This window comes from Kogia breviceps, chromosome 9 (assembly GCF_026419965.1).
Source record: "Kogia breviceps isolate mKogBre1 chromosome 9, mKogBre1 haplotype 1, whole genome shotgun sequence".
NCBI classification, from domain to species: domain Eukaryota; kingdom Metazoa; phylum Chordata; class Mammalia; order Artiodactyla; family Physeteridae; genus Kogia; species Kogia breviceps.
In genome coordinates, this window is record NC_081318.1 from 39,721,158 (window position 1) to 39,743,202 (window position 22,045).

Genomic DNA, 22,045 nt, shown 5'->3' on the forward strand with positions numbered 1-22,045 from the left:
ATAAGCCCCCATAATACTCATCAACGTGTGTGTGTCAGGAAACTCCCCAAAGCTAGGGAAAGAATCACCCAGAAGACTAGAAGTAAGCATGTTAGCACTCCCATGGGGCCAAAAATAGTGCCTGTTCCCACTGACGTAACTGGAAAACCTCATGATTCATGCAGTACTTAGAAGTCTTGCCTCCATTGTGTTGAATAATTAGTGATAAACTGAGCACTGCTCTGTTTCCACCTAACAAATCTTAAAAGGAAGATCTAAAAGGATTCGTCTATTCCCAGGTAATTTATCTGCATCCCAGAAGAGAGCTCAACGATATTTATAAGAGTTGTAGGGAAAGAAAAATCTCTTCCTCTATTCATCTTAGGTTCTCCAGCTGGGGCCCTGTAAATTAGACTGGCCAAAGACAGATTAGCAAAAGAAAAACAAACAGGCATTTATTAACATTCATGGGATGCATGTAACACATGGGAATACACAAGATGAACAACTCAAAGGTTTGGTTAAAACTTGGGCTTATATAGCATCTTAGCAGAAGAACAATACATTTTTTAGAGAAGTGACAACGAAGGAAAAACAAAGGAAAAAGACCTTGGGTCTCTAAGGTTGGCAAATTGTGGGATGGCAAATATCTAGGAAACTAATTACAGATAAATCCAGTTAGTAAAGTTTGTTATATAAATTCCTCTGGTGCTGTCACTAAGCTGATAAAGGTCTGAAGTTGTCTCCAGTGATTAACTTTTGTCCTTACTGGTAGAGAGGGGAAGAGGGCACCTTTGTAAATGCATGTTCTACTATTAGGCAAATAGGGGAGGACAGAGAGATTTCTTGTATCTGTTTCCTCTCAATTGCCTTCAGCTTAAAATTATCCTTATGCCAAAATGAAATATTTCGGAGTGGCATATGCTGTCCCCCTACACAACACAAAAATATTCAGCACTGAATAAGTCGGGATGTTTCATATCAGAGGGTAGCAGCTCTGCCAAAAATTGGGGCTGGCCAACCATAGAGAAGAGTCTAGTTTCAAGGTTTCTTCTTAAGCCATTTGCCTAATTTTATGGATTGAATTGTGTCCGTCAATAAGATATATTGAAATCCAGACCCCTAAATCTGTGTATGTGACCTTCTTTTGAAACAGGGTCTCTACAGATATAATCAAGTTAAAATGGAGGGTAATGTTGGATTAGGGTGGGCTCAAATCCAATGACTGATGTTTTCATAAGAGGGAAATTTGGACACAGATTCATTGGGAAAAGGCCATGGTGAAGACAAAAGCAAAGATTAGAGTGATGAGTCTATAAGCCAAGAAACACCAAGGATCCCTGGCAACCACTAGAAGCTAGGAGAGAGGCATGGAATAGATTATCTCTCAGAAATTCTGGGAGGAATCAACACTGCTGACATCTAAATTTTGCACTTTTAGCATCCAGAACTGTGAGAGAATAAATCTCTGTTGTTTTAAGCCACATGGCTTTTGCTATCTAGTTAAGACAGCCCTAGGAAAGTAACAATTAGCAAGTGTAGAATTCTGGAAGTGTTCACCGGCCCTTTTTTTAATAGACCACGCTAGTAAATTTTGCCTAAAAGAAGATGTGCAGTTAATTTGTAGGGTACTGAATTGCTCTTCATTATGGAGAGTGGGGAGATTTTTGTTTTAGGGAGAGACAACCAAAGAGAATGGAAACAAGAAGCTTACAAAGCTGAGACTCTTCAAAGAGAGATGAATTGTGAAGTTATCCAGTGATTAGATATGGCTGCTGAGTAACTGAAGTTCTATGCTGTTCTGTGCTGTGCTATAATTGCTACCCACACTCATGACTCTTGGGGTTTTGGTCACAAATTGCATATTGTTATGCACTCATTCTCAACTGGGTAGTTCTATGGGAAGGTGGAGGAAGTTAACAAGGGTCTGGTAGGGATAAAGAATAATGGTAAAGCATCTGTTCAGCAGGAGACAAAATGGAGATTAAAAGTAAGAACTGAGTTACAGACGAATTTATGAAATAGCACTTTTCCCTAAAAAAAAAAAAAAAAAAAAAAAATCCCTGGAGGTCTGAGGAAGAAAACTGGGCTCCCGTAGCATATTAAATGATGGTAGAATGAAATTTAATTAAATAGTAATTGGACTTAAAGGTCATGGTAAACCATCAACGTGGAGTCAAATGGGAGTCTGTAGAGTTGATAATTGAATTTCTCAAGTGTCTTTTGCTGTCAACGCCCTTCCTGAATAACTTGGTTTTAGCCAGTTTTAATTTTTCAATTTTATTATACTATTTGGTTTCTATCATGTCTAATGGGGGTCATTCTGTATTTTGAAAATTTTGCTTAGCTATGCTATGTTGATTTTATATTAAAGTATAAATCAGAGTAAAATATCATCTAATTTGTCCAATTTCTAAATAATCAAGCCTACTTTATCTTACATTTCTTTTTTCCATCCATTTGCCCCACTCTGGCAACAACCAATCTATTTTATGTTTCTATGAGTTTGTTTTGTTTGTTTGTTTTTCAGATTCAACATATAAGTGAGATCGTACAGGATTTTTCTTTCTCTGTCTGACTTATTTCATGTAGCATAATGCCTTTGAAGTCCATCTATGGTGTTGCAAATGACAGGATTCCTTTCTTTTTATGGTTGAATAATATTCCATTGTGTGTGTGTACACACACACACACACACACACACACACACCACATTTTCTTTATTTAGGCATCCATTGGTAGGCACTTATGTTATTCCCATGTCTTGTCTATTGTAAATGATGCTGCAATGAACATGGGGGTTCAGAAATCTCTTCAAGATAGTGATTTCATTTCCTTCAAATATATACCTAAGAGTGGAATAGCTGGTAGCTCTATTATTAATATTTTGAAGGACCTCCATCCTGTTTTCCACAGTGGCTGCACCAATTTACATTCCCAAGGACTGCTTTATCTTTTGTTCTATATATTAACATAGATGTTATAGCATTTTAGGGTTCATTAATGTGTCTGTGTACATACATTTACTTATTCCTTACAAAAATAACTTGAGTTTTTAGTGAGGTTTTTGTCTTCCTCTTATACATTAAAAAAACGGGAGATTCAGAGAATGATCTCCTTTTTTCACAATGCTGGAATGTGGCAAAATTAGAATTCAAACTCATGTTTATTGGCTCCAATTTCCATGGTCTTTCAACACATTATTTCTTGAAAAATTTACTCATGAGTTTCACTTACTAGGATATAGTTAATATTGTTAAGTTGGCTAGCCAATGATGTTTTTGAACCATGAAATTCTTTTGCTCTGTAGATGAAAAAAAGAGCAAAGAGAAAATATGTGTTTTTCTAACTTGAAATAAGGTAACCCCTAAGTATATAAAAGAGTATTTCGGAGGAATTAGTGGTTATACTAATCAAAATAATTCCCCACAAAGACCATCTCAAATTTGCATTCAATGAAAGACAGTAAAAACCTAAATTTCAAGGATAAATTATCCTTGAATTTACAATAGTTATACTTCTGAGTTGTTATACATTTTGACAGACATTTCATTAATGTTGAGAACATACATCAAGTGTGCAAATTTGACTTTAAAGAATAAACAGAAGTAAGGAATGTCTTTGTGTTGGAAAGTTACATTTACTTATAAGAAAACAAGGGAGTAAATGCAACGTTTCTCTAATTCTTGATCCATTTCTTATTAAAACAGTAACTTACATGTCTGAATGTCTGATTTCACAGACATTACAATTATTTTGAATTATACAAGCCTACAGAGTGCCTTGATTAAATCAAGACGTTTTTCAGCATAGGAGAATGTGCCACTGATTTTTGACCTTCTAATGTTCTGAACTGTCAGAAATTTTAAAAATGACCTTTATGCTGTAATTCATTTGCCATTTTGTGGCAATTTCATATTTTCTTAGCTTATGAGGATCATATACCCAATGTAAATTTCTATGAGAATAAGTGAGTCATTTAAAAAATCATAATATTTTTCAGGCTGAATGAAGGCAGCTTTATATATTGAACTAAATCTGAAATGTCAATTTAGTTGTTTTTTAAAAATATTGGAGTATTTGAAATATGTGGAAAGTTTAAAAATATTTAATAAGAGATGCATTTCAAAGTTCTGTGTTCACTGTATAAATGAACATATGAGGTTAAGTTATATTTTCCCCAGCAAAATAATACTTTCATTAGTTTAAACAATATTACTACACACAACTTCTTAGAGAAAACCAGATGAAGTAAAGTGAGGATGTGTTCTAGATATTTTGATTGTTCTGTGGTATACAGAATTGGTTTAACTACCATTCTCTTCCACAAAAAACAGAGCACATGACTTAAAAATTCAGGCATTTCACTTATTTGGCAATAAATCTAATTGAAATGCAGTAGCAATTACTTTTATTTTATAAAATAATGTGCAAGATAACAATGTGTATTTGAAAAAGAAATTCCACATTGCCATAACAATGTAATAAAAGTGGTTAAAGTTGGGGGCAGCTACATGTAAAAGAATGAAATTAGAACACTCCTTAACACCATACACAAAAATAAACTCAAAATGCATTAAAGACCTGAATGTAAGGCCAGACACTATAAAAACTCTTAGAGGAAAACTGGAAGAACACTCTTTGACATAAATCGCAGCAAGATCTTTTTTGCCCCACCTCCTAGAGAAATGGAAATAAAAACAAAAATAAACAAATGGGACCTAATAAAACTTAAAATCTTTTGCACAGCAAAGGAAACCATAAACAAGATGAAAAGACAACCCTCAGAATGGGAGAAAATATTTGCAAATGAAGCAACTGACAGAGCATTAATCTCCAAAATACACAAGCAGCTCATGCAGCTCAATATCAAAAAAACAAACAACTCAATCCAAAAATGGGCGGAAGACCTCAATAGACATTATCCAAAGAAGACATACAGATGGCCAACAAACACATGAAAAGATGCTCAACATCACTAATTATTAGAGAAATGCAAATCAAAACTACAATGAGGTGTCACCTCATACTGGTTTGTAGAAATCTACAAACAATAAATGCTGGAGAGGGTGTGGAGAAAAGGAAACCCTCTTGCACTGTTGGTGAGAATGTTAAACTGATACAGCCACTATGGAGAACAGTATGGAGGTTCCTTCAAAAACTAAAAATAGAACTACCATATGACCCAGCCATCCCACTACTGGGCATATACCAAGAGAAAAATCATAATTCAAAAAGACACATGCACCCCAATGTTCATTGCAGCACTATATACAATAGCCAGGACATGGAAGAAACTTAAATGTCCATCAACCAAGGAATGGATAAAGATGTGGTACATATATACAATGGAATATTACTCAGCCATAAAAAGGAATGAAATTGGGTCATTTACAGAGACATGGATGGACCTAGAGAGTGTCCTACAGAGCGAAGTAAGTCAGAAAAAGAAAAACAAATATTGTACATTAACACATATATTTAGAATCTAGAAAAATGGTATAGGTGATGTTATTTGCAAAGCAGAAATAGAGACACAGATGTAGAGAACAAACGTATGGAGACCAAGGCGGGTAAGTGGGGGAATGGGGTGAAGTGGGAGATTGGGATTGACAGATATACACTATTAATACTATGTATTAAATAGATGACTAATGAGAACCTACTGTATAGCTCAGGGAACTCTACTCAGTGCTCTGTGGTGACCTAAATGGAAAGAAAATACAAAAAAGAGGGGATATATGTACACATATAGCTGATTTATTTTGCTGTACATTAGAAACTAACACATCACTGGAAAGCAGCTATAATCCAATAAAAATTAATTTTAAAAAACCCAAAGTGGTTAAAGTTGGCCTTCTGGACAATTATGATGTTAAACACCCTTGATTCATTCTTCTTTAAATAAGGAAACATAAGCTCTGTAAACCTAGTCCCTTAAAATCATATCAAATATGAGCTCATTTTGGAAATAATAAAAACAAGAGAGAATGAGGAGTCAGGTATGCAAGCTGTGAAGCATTTTTTTTTCCAAATTGTGATTATATTCAAAATTGAGAAGAGAGAATGAAAACATATTACAAACTCAAACATGTGGCCTAATCCTAGGCATCATTTCTCCCATCTCAATTCTTTCTTTTGAAATCCACTTGTGTTCTAAATCTATGTGACAGATCAAAGAAGCAAACAAAAATTAAGAAGAAAAAAGGAAGGAAGGGACGAAGGGAGGGATAAAAAGAAGTGGAAAGGAAAGAAAAGAGAAGAAAAGGGGGAAAATGTATATTTTTTGTTTGTTTTTCGCTTTTATTTTTTTTATTTAATTTTAAAATTTTTATTGTAGTTGCTTTACAATGTTGTGTTAGTTTCTGCTGTACAGCAAAGTGAATCCGCTATATGTATATATATATTCCCACGTTTTTAGATTTCCTTCTCATTTAGGTCACCACAGAGCACTGAGTAGAATTCCCTGTGCTATACAGTAGGTTCTAATTGGTTACCTATTTTATACATAGTAGTGTATATATGTCAATCCCGATATCCTAGTTCATCCCGCCCTCCCTTCCCCACTTGGTGTCCATAAGTTTGTTCTCTACATCTGTGTCTCTATTTCTGCTTTGCAAAGAAGTACATCTGTACCCCCCAAAAATGTACATTTTAAACTATTGGATAAACACAAATGCCTGTGGCATCTGGGACTTTTTTATACACTTAGCTAACTTACAGAAGAGACCTTATAAAGAAATTTAATAGATTTCCATTTTATAGAAGTTTAATGAGTCTTAGCATTAAAACAGAATTTGTTCTCAACCAGAGGGTACTGAAACTTCTTTTCTCTGTTCATTTGTTCTCTCCTATTTAGCAGGGTTTTTTTAGGGTTTCTTTTACCACATATGGAGAGTTTAGTTAGGCAATGAGCTATGGGACCCATGTCTTCTGATGGGCCTATTCCTATGTGCAAATGCAGACAGCACATGAGATTTCAAAAAGTTGCTCTAGCATAGGTACCAGCAAATACCATCTAATAAGTTGCTGCCTTGCCCCATTTCAGTTCAACGTTAACTCCCTTAACCTCCCTGGCTCTTCATTTTCATTGGATTTGAATACAGAATTATATAGCACTTCCTGGACTCTAATATGTTCCTCAATTGGAACTTAGTGTCCTTATTGCTCTATGGTAACATGCCATCCCTTCTAAAAACATTTTTTTTAAAAGGCTTCTATCTCTTGACAAGCCTTTGCTATCTCATCTGCACTCTTCTAGGTATATGTGCTCTCTGGTTTCATCACTCTTTTCAGGTCCAGTGTTGTTCAAATTGGCAAAGTTCTTTGAGAACAGAATACTCCATAAATTCACAGCTTAAGTTCAAGCAGTAAGAAAGGGATAGGCTAAGTAGAAATGTAAGAGTGCTGGTTTGTCACTTCTTTCTGTTGACCCTCTGCTTCCCCACTGTCTTCATTTGCTGTCTAGCCTCAGAGGGAAGGATTTTCAAGACATTTTCTTTATTCTTCTTCTTGATGAAAGTTCGTCCTCACCTGGTTAGTTGTCATTTTAGAAGTTAACTGACAATCCTCAAAAGTCTTACTTTGCTTAATTAAAATACTTCCTACCATCACCAACAATGTTAGCTGCATTATAGCAGTTGATCACCCTGGTACGTAAAGATTTAATTATTTAAACTTTAACCATCAACTCAGGATGATGACTATTTAGAAGACCAGGACCTTATTAGAAACACACATATCGCACAATGGAAGCACCTCTACTTATCCTGAGGGCTGGACTTTCTAATTTTGCTTTAACAGACTTTTACCAATTTTTCAGACTTTCACAAATGTGGAGAAAGGTATACAGATGTATGGACCTCTCAGACACTAAAAACATATTGGGAATTGGCTGGAAGTCAGAGTTATGCTCAGACACACACTACTAAGGTTCAGTCTTATTTTGCAGCTTTTAAAATCAGGAGGAAGACAGTCATATTTTCTTCTTCAACTTTGAATTTCACATTCCTTTGAAAGAGAAAATGCTTGGTATCTTTGAGACTGGTAAAAGATATCCAGAGTATGTCTATAATCTCTCTTAGGTCAGGAGCCATAACAACATAATTCAGTACTGGAGCCCCAAACATACCTCGAGTGCATGCATATGGTAGATGCCAGCTATGTTTTTGTTGAGTTAATTGTCAAATGTAATATCAAATGATGACTATGTGGTTGAAAGTGGATTATTCATTTAGAATAACTAGGCTAAAAAAAAGGCTTCAGAATATACAGGATATTCCCTAACAAGAAGCACAGGTAGGGGGTTGACAAGAACTTACCTCATTAATTATTAATTAAGTAGCTGTAATAATTTAGACAGTATAGTACTAGCACAAGGTCAAACAAATTCAACAATGGAACTGAATAGAAATCTCAGCAACAATCTACATATTTGGAAACTGTATTTATGTAGAAGTGGCATTGAGTAACAATTCCCCTGGGATTTCCTGGGTGTGAGGAGCATTTTTTTGTTCTAACAAGGCAATGTTTGGTGGACTCCAGGATGGAGGCTGGTCACCAGAAAGATTAAGCTATGATTAGGAGCTTGGAACTTTCAGCTCCATCCCCTAACTTCCAGGGAGAGGATAGGGGCTTAAAATTGAGTTAACGATGAATCATGCCAATATGAAGAAACCTTCATAAACATCCCAAAGGTAGCAGTTTCAGGGAACTTCTGGGTTGGTGAAGTCATGGAGGTGCTGAGAGAGAAGCATGCTCAGATAGAGCATGGAAATTTCATGCCCCTTCCCACATTCTTTGTCCTATGTATCTCTTTCATCTGGCTACACCTGAGTTACATATTTTTCTAACAAACTGGTGATCTAGTAAGTAAACTGTTTTCCTGAGTTCTGTGAGGTGCTCCAGCCAATCAGCTGAACCCAAGGAGGGAGTTGTGGGAACCTCTGATTTATATCCAGGAGCACAGGCAACAGGTACTTGCAATTGGCAGCTGAGGTGGAGGGTGGAGTGCTTGTGGGACTGAGACTTTAAGCTATGGGGTCTTATGTTATCTCCAGGTAGACAGGGTCAGAATTGAATTAAATTGTAGGACACCCAGCTGGTATGGTGGAGAATTGATTAGTGTAGGAAAAACCCACATCCATTTGGTGATCAGAAGTGTCAAAGGTGAAGTGCTCTGTGGGAATAGTAAAGGAGAAACACACAGGAAGAGTATAGTTTTTTCTTAACAGATCTGTTCTTTGAAATTTGTTTAGATTGCTTTATGATATATTATGTAAATAATCTGATGATCAGCATATGCATTAAATGTTATAAATTTTCCTGTAATCACTGCTCTTGCTGCATCCCACAAATTTTGATAATTTGAAATTGACAACTGATTAATAATTTGACAATTTTAAAACATTGTATTTTCACTTTCATTTAGTTCAAAGTTTAAAAAAAAATTCGATTGAGATTTCTTCTTTATCCCTGTATGTGTTGTTTAATATACAATATTTTGGAATTTTCCAGCTATCTTTTGTCACTGATTTTTTTTAATCTGTAATAAAGGTTTTAAAAAAATTTTTATTGGAGTATAGTTGATTTACAATGCTGTGTTAATTTCAGGTATACAGCAAAATTAATCACATACGTATACATATATCCACTCTTTTTTAGATTCTTTTTCCCATATAGGTCATTACAAAGTATTGAGTAGAGTTCTCTGTGCTATAAAGTAGGTCCTTATTAGTTATCTATTTTATATGTAGTAGTGTGTATATGTCAATCACAATCTCCCAGTTTATCCCTCCCGCACTTCTACCCCTGTAACCATAAGTTTAGTTTCTATATCTGTGACTCTATTTCTGTTTTGTAAATAAGTTCATTTCATTTGCAGGAACATGAATGGACCTAGAGATTGTCATACTGAATAAAGTAAGTCAGACAGAGAAAGACAAGTTAGACAAGAAAGAAAGATATCCTATGATATCATTTATATGTGGAATCTGTCATTGATTTTTAATTTAATTCCATGTTGATATGAGAACAAACCCTAAGTGATTTCTATTCTTTTAAATTTTTAAGGTGTGATTTATGGCCCAGAACATGGTCTATCTTGATGAATGTTCCATGTGAGCTCAAACATGTGTATTCTGCTGTTGATTTTCTGCCTGTTGGATCTGTTCATTTCTGACAGAGGAATATTGAAATCTTCAACTGTAACAGCAGATTCGTCTATTTCTCCTTGTAGTCCTATCAGTTTTTTGCTTTGTGTATTTTAATGTTCTATTGTTAGGTGCATATTTATTAAGGATTGCTATGTCTTGTTGTATTGACCTCTTTATCATTATGTAATCCTCTTTATCTCTGATAACTTTCTTTGCTCTGAAGTCTGCTTTGTCTGAAATTAATACAACCACTCACTCTTGATTAGAGTTTGCATGACATACTTTTCATCATCCCTTTACCTTTAATCTAATGTGTCTTAATATTTAAAGTGGGTTTCTTGTAGACAAGATATATTGTGGTCTTGTTATTTTATCAACTGACTATCTGTCTAATGGGTGTATTTAGACCATTGACATTTAAGTGATTATTGATACTGTTGGATAGCTATCTACCATATTTGTTACTGTTTTCCACTTCTTGCCCTTGTTTCTACTTTTGTCTTCTAAATTTTGTCTGCCTTTTGTGGTTTTAATTGAGCATTTCATATAATTCCATTTTCTCTCCTTTTGTTGAATACCAATTATACCATAAAAACAAACTTAAACAAACTTTTTTAAAACATCTGACGTGCTTCTTCTTTATGCTGATGTTCACCACTTGTGCCTGTTTCCTTCTGTGTTTTGTGATCTCTGATTTTGAGCATGTCTTTTCTTGCTCTTACTCTGTGGAAATCCTAAGGGACTAAAAGTGAGACGTTTTAAACTACAGAAGATTCATGTTTGCTTCTGCTATGATTCAAGAGGTTTTGGTAATGACTTGAGGCTTCTTAAATCTCCTTCGTAGGCTTCTGCACACTCTGATACACTCTCATATAGTAGCATTTAATCCCACGTTTGGCATGGGTATTTATACCTTGGACAAACTCAGCTTTCACGTTAACTTATTCTTAACACAGCTTCCTACTCAAGCATCAACTTAAAGCTGTGTTGATTGCTTATTTGGGCCCTTGAATATGTTCCTTATTTCTTGAAACCCAACAATGTATTTATATGCAAGATTTAATTGTTTTGTAGGAGGAGGACTCTTCGGAGTGTCTTATCTATCACCCTGATGGTAACTGACATGTATCATTTTCTTTTTAATTCTATGAAATTTCAAATGTTAATTTGTTCAGTCAAAAGGATTACATACATCTCACTCAAATTTTCTTTAAACTTGATGAGAATATATTACCATCAGCATTTTAAATTTGCAACTCCTAAATTAGTTCAAATCCCTGTGACTGAGAATGTATTATTTAAAATGTGTCATACTGGTGACTTAGGTCATTGTTTTATCACAAAAAATAAGATAATAGTAAAATAAGTACAACCTTCCTAATAATGACTTTTAACATGTAGCCAACCTACAAGAAAAAAAAAGCAATTATCTTTCTATGTTGGGTGTTTGGCACCATGAATATACAACTTATTTTGCTACAATAATAGTATCTTCTTCAAAAAACAAGACTTCTTATAAACTTACACGATTTAATATTTGCTTAGTTATATTTCTATTCCTTTTTATTATGCACTTCCTGGATATTAACAGAATTTGCAAACACCAGAGTCTTGAGTATCACTATCAATTTGCATTAACATAAAACTCTTCTTCATACTATCTATAATTGTTTCATGCCTCATAAATCCAACTTGGTCCCTGTGTATTAATTTACATATAACTTTTTCAAGTCTTGTTGCCAAAATCTTGGCAAAAATCTTTATAGCGCATTTAGTTATTTAAATGGACCTATAATTTTCCAGACTGTTATCCCTCCCTTTTCTAAATTAGTAATAAGTACTTTGCTCATAGCTGGGGAAAACTCACCTTGTCCTGTTTGCTCCCCAAAACTTATCATACAAGGTGGTCAATTTCATCCTGGAATTATAAAATGACTCACTGGATAGCCACATTCTCCTGTTCTTTGCCCTCAGCAAGTTTTCAAATGTCATTTAGAGAAAATTAATTTGTCTCCACAGGATGTTCTAATCAGGGACATTGGGGATATATTTTCAAGCATTTCTTAACTTTTAAAGTTAGCAGGAAATAAATCCGCTGGAGTTATGACACCATTTTCCCCCTTTATATAAGACCAATGGAAATGAGAAAATATTCTCTGCCATTGCAGCACTCTGAGCCTATGTTCCCAGGGGTAAAACATACTTAGATATAGGACAGACACTAGGGTGAAACACTATGCTTGAGTGCTAGGGAAATTGTTCCTTAGAGGCCTGAAAAGTTAATGTGTCTCATTAAATTATGACCATGGAACAGTACCAGGTTGCACAGCAAGTTGGAACTAGAAGAGGCTGGATAAATCATCTAACACTACAATATCATTTTATAAGTAAGAAACTGAGGCTCAGGAAAGTTATGTGATTTGGTGCAAGTTACACAACTAATTAGTAAGAGATTCAAGATTAGAATTCAGGTGTCTAATTCTTTGACAGAGGTATTATTCTATATAATGTTGAGAGGATAGTAGCCTAATTTTACTTTGATTGAGCTTGATAATATATCTTTTAATTAAAATAATTTACATAATTAACATCTTTTGAACATATTTTAGATGTTGGGACACTTTTTTAGTAATCGGGGCTCAGGAGATATTTCATAGACTCCATCATCAAGGGACTCATGGTTCAAAGGAAGAAATAAATATGTAGATAATTACAGCATGCTGTATAGTGGGTTAATGAGAAAAGGTGGGCAGGAGCCAAATCTGGAAGGTTTTTTTATTCCATGTTAAGTAATTCTGACCTTATCTTAAAAGTCAAAAAAAAGATACTGAAGGATGCCAAGAAGACAAAGACTAGAATAAGTTCATTATTTCAGAAAGCTCAAGCTATGTCAACATTTTAGACAGTGGTAGGGGTGAAAAACAAGAGACTAGTCAGAGGGCTCTTACATTATTAACACATAAATACAAGGAACAATAAGGGCATCCCAAAGTCATTATAATGAATGTAAAAAGAAAAGAATAGTTTGAGAATTTTTTTAAGGTAGACAAAATTGATAGAATTTAAAGATTCAGGCAACTGAGTACCATGTAAAATTATAAGGGCCACCTCAGGAGGAAAATATTTGGGATTGGGGGACTACAGTGGTCTTTTTTACATTTGTTGAATTTAAGGTACCTGTTGGATATTCAAATAAATATTTGTTGTGTATGTGGTAAAACAGAACCTAAAAAAGATTTGGTTTAGTGATAGAGATTTATGAACCTAAGAATAAATGAAAATTGAACATATGGATATAGATGAAATTTTATAACTTTAAACAGTTAAAGAAAGGATTTAACATGAATATGTGAGACATCAATATTAAAGAAGAGGACAGAGGAAAAAAAATAATAGAGTGGCTAGAGAATCAAAAAATAAATAAATAAAAAGAAGATATTCTCTTGAAAGGCCATGATGGAGAGAACTTCAAAATAGAGAAAGTGTCCCCAGAAGGTCATATCCTACAGAGAGCTTAAGTGAGATAAGCACTCCTATGGTTATCCTGGGGTAGTAACACAAAGGTCTTTGGTGACCTAAAAAATAATTTTAGTTAAATGGTAAGAGAAGAGCCATATTAGAGAACTGAGGTGTTAGTGAGAGTTTTAGATGTGAAAAAAATGCAGGAAATCTATTCCTTCAGAAACTTCTTTGTGAAGGAAAGAAAAGAGAAAATGAGAAAACTAGAGTTGGAAAACATGCAAAGAGACACAAATAATGAGAAAGACATTGAGAAATTCAATTACAATGTTATAGTAAAACACTTACCAAACGTTCAAGTTGGAAGAAAGTTTAGAGGTTCATTCCAACCTGTTCACACACATAAATAAGGTCCAAAAAGGAAAAGTTATTTAGGTAAGTAACCACTGCCAATCAGTGGCCTATGGAGGACCAAACTATGGAGGTCACCACAATGAACATGGTATTGCTGTGTTCTACTCAAACTTTACAGTAAGTAAAGTTGTGTGTGTGTGTTTTGCTTTGTTTTGTCTTGCTTTGTTTGTTGTTAAGAAACTGCTATTACTGAGGCAATACACCAATATTTCTGATCAAATATGGAAGGAGAATTTGAATAGATATGTGCATTATCATTGGTGAAGATTGATAAGAAAAATGAGTGTTCATGACAATTCAGAAAACAAATCAGGAGCTGTGTATAATATTATATAAAATGATTCTGGGGAGAAGAAGGAAGTAGATGTTCTAAAAATCTTTTTCAACGGATTATATGGAACCTTAACTGTAATAATGTTATTGTTTTTGTTTTCCAGATTCTGTCCCTTACATTCAGTTATGTTTTTCTTTTAATCACTTGCTATGACAAACATTTTGTCTTTTAAGGATAGTTCCACAGATTAATGACTTTATTCAGCTATTACTAATTTTTTTCTTTAAAGATGTTCTTATACATTATTACCTCTTCTCTGAAGATCAGCTCTAAAAGCATGAGGCATTTGGAAGTATAGATTTTTCTTTAAATTCTGTTATTTTTTAAAATCAGTTTTACTACACATTTCTACCGAAATAGGACAACTTAGTTATAGTTTGTGTGCTACATTCTAAGACATTAGAAATGCCATGAAATGTTAATACCTCTATTAAAAGAAAGCTGGGCTTCCCTGGTGGTGCAGTGGTTGGGAGTCCGCCTGCCGATGCAGGGGACGCGGGTTCCGTGCCCTGGTCCAGGAGGATCCCGCATGCCGCGGAGCGGCTGGGCCCGTGAGCCATGGCCACGGGCCTGCGCATCCGGAGCCTGGGGCCACAGCGGTGGGAGGCCTGCATACTGCAAAAAAAAAAAAAAAAAAAAAGGAAAGCTTGAGATGGATGCCTGGAGAATAAACATGCAGTCTGATTTCTTCTGCACTGATCCGCAGTATCTAGATCCCATCCTGGAACTCAAAAAATGTAATTGAGTGAAATAATGACAAAGTCTTTCCCAAAAGGTAAAAATATATGCATCAGAATCACTAGTATAAATATTTATCTCGGTTTGCCCAGGACAGCCCCAGTTTTTACACTAATTGTCCTTGTGTCTGGCCTGGTTAGCAACTCCTCTAATTTTCAAAACTACACGTTTTGACAGTAACTTATATACTCATCATATTCATTAGCTATACTCTCCAGCTTACTCATAAACTAAATTCTTTCTTCCTATATTTTCTTATATCTTGGATAATGTTATGCTAATTGAAAATAACTTGCAGGATAGGTATACACAGAATTAAGTGAAAATTGGAATCATTATTTGGATTAGTCTGAAAATATATACTTCTGTTTAAATAGCTCAGAAAAATGTTTTGATTATCTGTTAAGTATTATGGAAATGAATTTTTACTTTTCTATACTTTCTAAATCTTACAGAGTCAGTAGAGAAAATATAAACTAAAAACTGCAAACAAGAGTAAGTATGTAGAATTTGGAATTTGGAATATCCTTCTATGGGCATTTAAAATTTTGAATGTGATACCAGAGGGCAGAAGAAATGTGGGTTTTATACTTCAAATAAAATAAAGCTTCCAGAAAAGTGCATTACAGTTACTATATTCGAGAAAAGTTACATGGCATATTGTAACAATCTTCTCCTTGATGACAACATGATACTCAAGAGGAATTATACTGTAGTTAATTCAAGGTTTAATTTACAGATGAGTAAACTTCTGTGGCTTTACATTAAGACATTAACTGAATTATACAATGTTTCAATCCCATTCAAAAATGTATTGAGGCTTGAGTGAGCTGGTACTGGATATCAAAGCAGATATGGGCCCCTGCTGACACCTACTGCCAAGAATCCATAGTTGGGTGAGGATTAAAGATGCTAGCTACTCTATTAAAGTCAAACACCATTAGGGCTTTAAAAAAGGTAACAGAAAGAGACCTATAGAGTCAAAGGAGTAAATAGTAGTTATTCTCATTCTTGGTCATGTAAAATCCTTTCCCATTTTTATCTGACCTTTCTTTAAAGATGAGTATCCATTATTATAATCAGTATCATATCATACCTACAGTGTCCTAGGTGCTGATTAAACATTTTACTCCAGATAACACCAGGAAATAATTAAATTACAATTCTCCTGTTACAGGGGAGGAAACTCAATCAATATTAAGGTTATCAGAATCAGACACGTTGTAAATAGCACCCGATTCAGTGATTCCAGTTATTCCTGTTTTAAGTATGCGCTGATGAATATTTTGAATACAATATTGACAACTTTTTGACAAGTACAACAATTTCTCTGGAATTTAGCGGAATTTCTGAGTGACTGGGTATTCTTACTTTCAGTGGTACTGGACACTGAAGGCTATCTCTCCAAAAGGACTGTATCAATTTTGAAATTTGCTCTGCTGTGTAAGAATACGTTTTCCTGTCATACTTTTTCCTTCACATCCTCACTAACACCTCATTATCTGACTGTTCTAGCAGGAGAAAATTCATTGTTGCTATATTATGTAATGCTCAGATTAGAAGTGAAGTTGAGCATATCATTTGTTTATTGGCCACTCGGATACTCATTTTTGTGAATTTTCTGTTAACATCACTGATGCAATTTTTAATTTGGATTTTTTTTTTTGCTGTTGTTGTTGCTTATCGTTATTGATAAGTAGTTATTTATATATTATGAATACTCTTATGCCATATGCTTTGCAATGACCTCACCTGTACTTGCACATTAACGATGCAGTGTCAAGGTTATTCTGTTTTGTTTTGTTTTCCTTGTTGAGTGCTTTCTTTATAGGTATAACTTACACACTACAAAATTGACACCTCCCACAATCAACGTGTAGAGCAGTTGAAAAAATTCCCTCATGACCCTTTGAACTCAAACCCTTCCTCTAGTCCTAGTTTCTTGGGCTCATTGACTAATCTGCTTTTGGTCTCTATAGTGTTGCCATTTCAAGCCTGTCATATCAACATAAATGGAAACATATTATCCATAGCATTTAAGATTTAGCTTCTTTCACTTAGAAAAATGCCTCTGAGATTCATTCATGTTATGTGTATCAGTAGTTCTTTTTTTTTATTTTTTGAAGTATTTTATTGTATGGATGTACCAAAAGTTAGTTATTTACTAGTTGAAGGACATTTGGGCTGTTTAAAGCCGAATGGAATTGCGAATGGAATTGGAATACCTCTTGCAGTTGTACAGAGTACCAGATGTCCATTGGGTCACATAGTTATGACCAACAACAGAGTATGGAGTTTATGAACTTTCTGCATAACTTGGGCAGCTACATAAAATAAATGTATGCTTTCTTTTGCCAATTGTCTTTATTGTGCCTTATGTTCTAACTAGACATGAAATTGAACATATATTAGGCAATAAAGGGACTAATTCTAAGCCTGGGTAACAGAATTTCACATAAATGAATTGCTTTTTCTTAAATGCATGGCTGAGGTTTTGTTTTTGTTTTTGTTTTTTTTAAAAAAACATAATTACCTTTACTAAAATCTCAGGGTATTCCTTGTAAAAGGGTTAAAGCTATAATCACATTATTCAGCAGAAGCTGGGGATCATTTTGAGAGGAGGGAGTATATACTTTTCAAAGGGAAAACAAATTTGTTTCCCTATGAGTATATTTCTAAAATGATTATGCCTCAATAAGCTGAGACAACTTATTTTACAAATGATAACTTGTTAATTTTATAATTATACATCTCTTTGATTAGGGAAACGTGAAGTTGTTTTAAAAGATAAGCCACATTGCTAATCTACAACTAACTTGGCTTTTAGTTCTGTAGTTAAAGGAATCTTTAATAACAGTTCATTTACAATCTTTTTAGGATTCTTATACTTTGAATTTGCTTATTCAATTTCTTCTAAAATTGTATGTTGTTGGGTCCAGAGACAAACAAATCATGATTTTCTACCTCATTAGCTTTTGCAATTTTGGTAAGTATAAATTGACGAGAAAGTTTAGTTTCTATTTACTTGATAACCTAGGAATGAAATAAAAAGCAGCATCAATTATTTTAACAAAGCAACCATATGAACCCTATGCTTTTGATTCTGAAATAAAATTTTAACTTAAGAATCTGCCCTTTACTTTGAAATATCATCTATTGGGGAGAGATAACTAACTTAAATAAATAGCAGACAATCCTATAAGGCTGATGTGAAGAATAGATAAAAATTATTACTTAGCTTATTGCAAAAATAAAATTCAACTCTCTCTCTATATATAAGATTTTTCACTCTATTTTCCAAAATGACAAAATATTATAATATGTCAGAGAAAAGCATTACATGGATGTAAATTGCTGCCTTCAAGTGGCTTACATTCCACTGAGGATATGTTATAGGATAGTGGGGGTGGGAAAAACAATAAACAAATACACAGAATAGACCAGATATGGGATGATGATAATACTAAATTAATAATCATTTGCTGTGACTGAATGTGCCAATAATTTGAACAGGTCTGTCAATAGATAACAGGAAATTGTAGACTTTCTTTTATAAGTCCAGGAGTAGAAAACATTTAGTTGATAAAGCACAAGAAAAATTGGCTAAGTATGTAGGACAAGAAAAGTAGCTAATCCCGAATACTTATTTTTTAAATGGGCAATACTTAAACTAGTATTTTATATTAATGAAGTTACAACTTCATTAATATAAAATACTAGTAACTCATGCAACTGAAAAAAACGTTTGAGTAAAGGATGAAAGTTGAGCAAAAAGAAAGCATGAGCAGTAAAAATTATAATTGAGTAACAGGTAGTTAGTAAAGTATGTGGTCTGAAACTTGCTCAGGCTATCATTGAGTTAATGTTACTTTGTAAAAAAATTATCTCTGTGATGATAGATTGTCCAACGTTGCTTTTCATTCTTCTAGTGTGCCTACTGTACCAACAATGGCTTATTCCCTTCATCCCCAAAAATCCAATAGCCAAGATAAGAAAACTCTCTAGATTAGAAATGAAACCACCTTGGCGTTTTGCTAACTAGAAAGTCCTAGACTACATCAAAGCAGTAGTGTCTCCAAATCTCCAGAGGTAGGGCTCGGGAATGAGCATTACTAAATCCAGGATTAAGCTCCTCAGATGACATGAGCCATATTATAAACTACTATTCTTTGCAATATGAAGAAATTTGTTGTCATAATGATTAAATAACTAGATCTTACAAGACTAATCACTGAGCATCGTTTCAAAGAAACAGAACTAATGAATGATTTTTTAAAATCTTTGTACCTGAATTTCCTTTTATTCTCATTCTTTTTCCAGGCCAGATCTTCCAAAAGTCTTGTTTTTAACCATGTAGGAATTAAATTTTCCTTAAGAAGGAGGACTATAAAATCAACCAGTCTAGAAAGGAAGTCTGTTTTAATCCCCAACTGGAGTATAAAGATATGCCATTGCCTTTATATTTATTAATGTTTTGTTTTTCTCACACAGAAATCCTGGTGTGTGACATGAAAGAATCAGGATCTTTCTGGCCCTTGATTACTTACTGGACTTCTCAATACTCTGCTTCGGTACCTCCAGCCCCACACTTTATCCCTTGTTCTTATCTTACTTTCCGTGGCAGAGCCTCTAGGTGCCTACCAGGTATCCATTTACCTCTTCTTTGATAAAAGAATACTTTTATTCAGGAGAGTAAGTTCAAATTTCCAGCAAATGTTTCATCTTTTAACATTGTTTTTCACAGACTATTTTATGGTTGGGTAAAAAGTTATAGCTTATCCACGAATTCCCCATATCATACAGCCAACAATTTATCCAATCACTATATATATGTATATTGTATATGTACCTATGTACACATATATATGTGCATGTATACACATATATATATACCCATAGATATTGAATTGTTAAAAGTTTTTATCTTCTTGTAGAAATTAGCAGTGCCATGAAATAGAAACCATAACATAATAATTCATTTGAAAAGTGAGTGATCTTTCTTTTCTTCAATCTTTCTTCAGATCCCACTATATATTAATAGAGAATTTATTCTTCTGTATCCACAAACTATCTCTTCTTAATTTAAATCAAATCTGTATAAAAATAAATGCTACAATCATACCACCATTGTTAATGATTTATAGCAAATGCTATATTAAATTATGCTCAGAAAGAATCTTTGGAAGGGTTCATTCAATCACATATATGCTCACCAAAAAGAGCCAAATGCATCCAAGTGTGATTTTTGGCTAAGTTGTTAATAAGAAGGCAGTTCAATATAAGTTAATTACAGTTATGATATCTTTTATAAACAATAATGATAACTTTAGCACTCCATCATCATTAAGATGTAAACAGCTCTTGTAGACTGGTTTACAATTATATCTAGCCAATGAATTCAATTTTTAGCTGATCACACATTCATCTGAGAGATTAAGGAAGTAGAGTTTCTTTCTGCCTTCCTTTCAGCTCTGTGCAGGCTACCCTTGGGAGATCACATAGGGATGGTCACAGTCACCCACCATTCCCCCCCTCTTCCCCACAAAAACAAAAAATGACAACATTAAAATAACAGCGTTATTTCCCCTATGAACTATTATAAAGAACAAAGGAAGAAGAATGTACTAACTTTCATATTTGGTGACTCAGCCTACCAGACGTACAGACCGCAAGCTTAAATATGAGGATCACAATAGTAGCATGCTGAATCAAGTCACTAAGTGGGCTAGAGTTCTCCCACAACTTACAGGTTTATGCATGCAGTAACAAACAATAAATGCTTACTGAAACAATGCATGATTGAAACAATATAAATCCGATAACAACATTTAAGGAACCATACTATACTTTCAGTTAGAATTCTGGATTCAAAACAGGAATGTAAAGAGAAGCCTCAAAGAATCAAATCCAATATTCATGATATTGAACTGAGTTAATAAAATGTCTTAAGAATGCTAGACTTCATTTTTCAGTCTCTCATAGAAAACTTCTTTTCAACTTTTTAAAGATATCTTTTCCATAAGTCTGACAAACCTTTGCAACTATGACACTGTTTTCTTTTTACTCTCATTCAAGTTTGCCCTGAACACATCAAATATTCATAACTAAGGGCAATTCTGATGGCTAGTGCTTAAAAATCAGGGGTAATGTGATAAAAATTGTGACTTTTACATGTCCCTTCAGGATTGATCCAAAGAAGGCACAGTATTATATATACATCTTTCAAGACTTAGTTGAAAGCTGACATCCTATATTGTGGAAAATTAAAACTTCTGGATAGAAAGTGAGCATATCTGACTTAAATAGCACAAAGTGATACACCAAAATAAGGAGAAGATGTTTCTAGGCACTCTTAAATGTAGATACTTGATATTTATCCCATCTGACATGAAGAGTTCTGCTGACTGGGCCATATTGCTTACTTTGATCTTATTCAAAATCTGTTTGACATCTGACACATTTATAAGGAACAAAAGTTTGTAAGCATTTTATCTATTGGTACAGATGAGTGGAATACAGAAAACATAGAGATTATAAATTAAGAAAGAAAAGTGAGTGCAAATGCTTTGGTATCTTTATAGTAGCACAATCTTGAGGACAAACTTCCTTATAATCAAGCAGGATCAAGAAGAATGAACTGTTCCTGCCAGAAACTGGATCCCAGATTACAAGGAAGTAATGCATTGATGATTACTAAACTGGCACTTTCAATACGTTCAGCCGTGGTTCTTTGCAATGCCAATGCACATCTCTGCCCCCTCACACAATACCACTGATGACTCCATAATAGCAGCAACTTTTTGAATCAGCCATATGCATACATATGTACCCATATCCCCTCCATCTTAAGCCTCCCTCCCATCCTCCCTATCCCACCTCTCTAGGTCAACACAAAGCATCAAGCTGATCTCCCTGTGCTACGCTGCTGCTTCCCACTAGCTAACTATTTTACATTAGGTAGTGTGTG

The 22,045-nt window shown here is 34.3% G+C and overlaps 1 protein-coding gene across 1 annotated transcript in view; it reads right to left on the reverse strand.

Annotated features, from left to right (window-relative positions):
- The window catches only part of DNAJB9 (DnaJ heat shock protein family (Hsp40) member B9), a 700,535-nt gene that overhangs the window by 36,013 nt on the left and 642,477 nt on the right, over positions 1–22,045 (reverse strand). The window contains exon 15 of the transcript XR_010842140.1: positions 14,766–14,955. The gene's annotated coding sequence lies outside the window, so the exon portion shown is untranslated. The remainder of the gene's footprint in view (positions 1–14,765; positions 14,956–22,045) is intronic.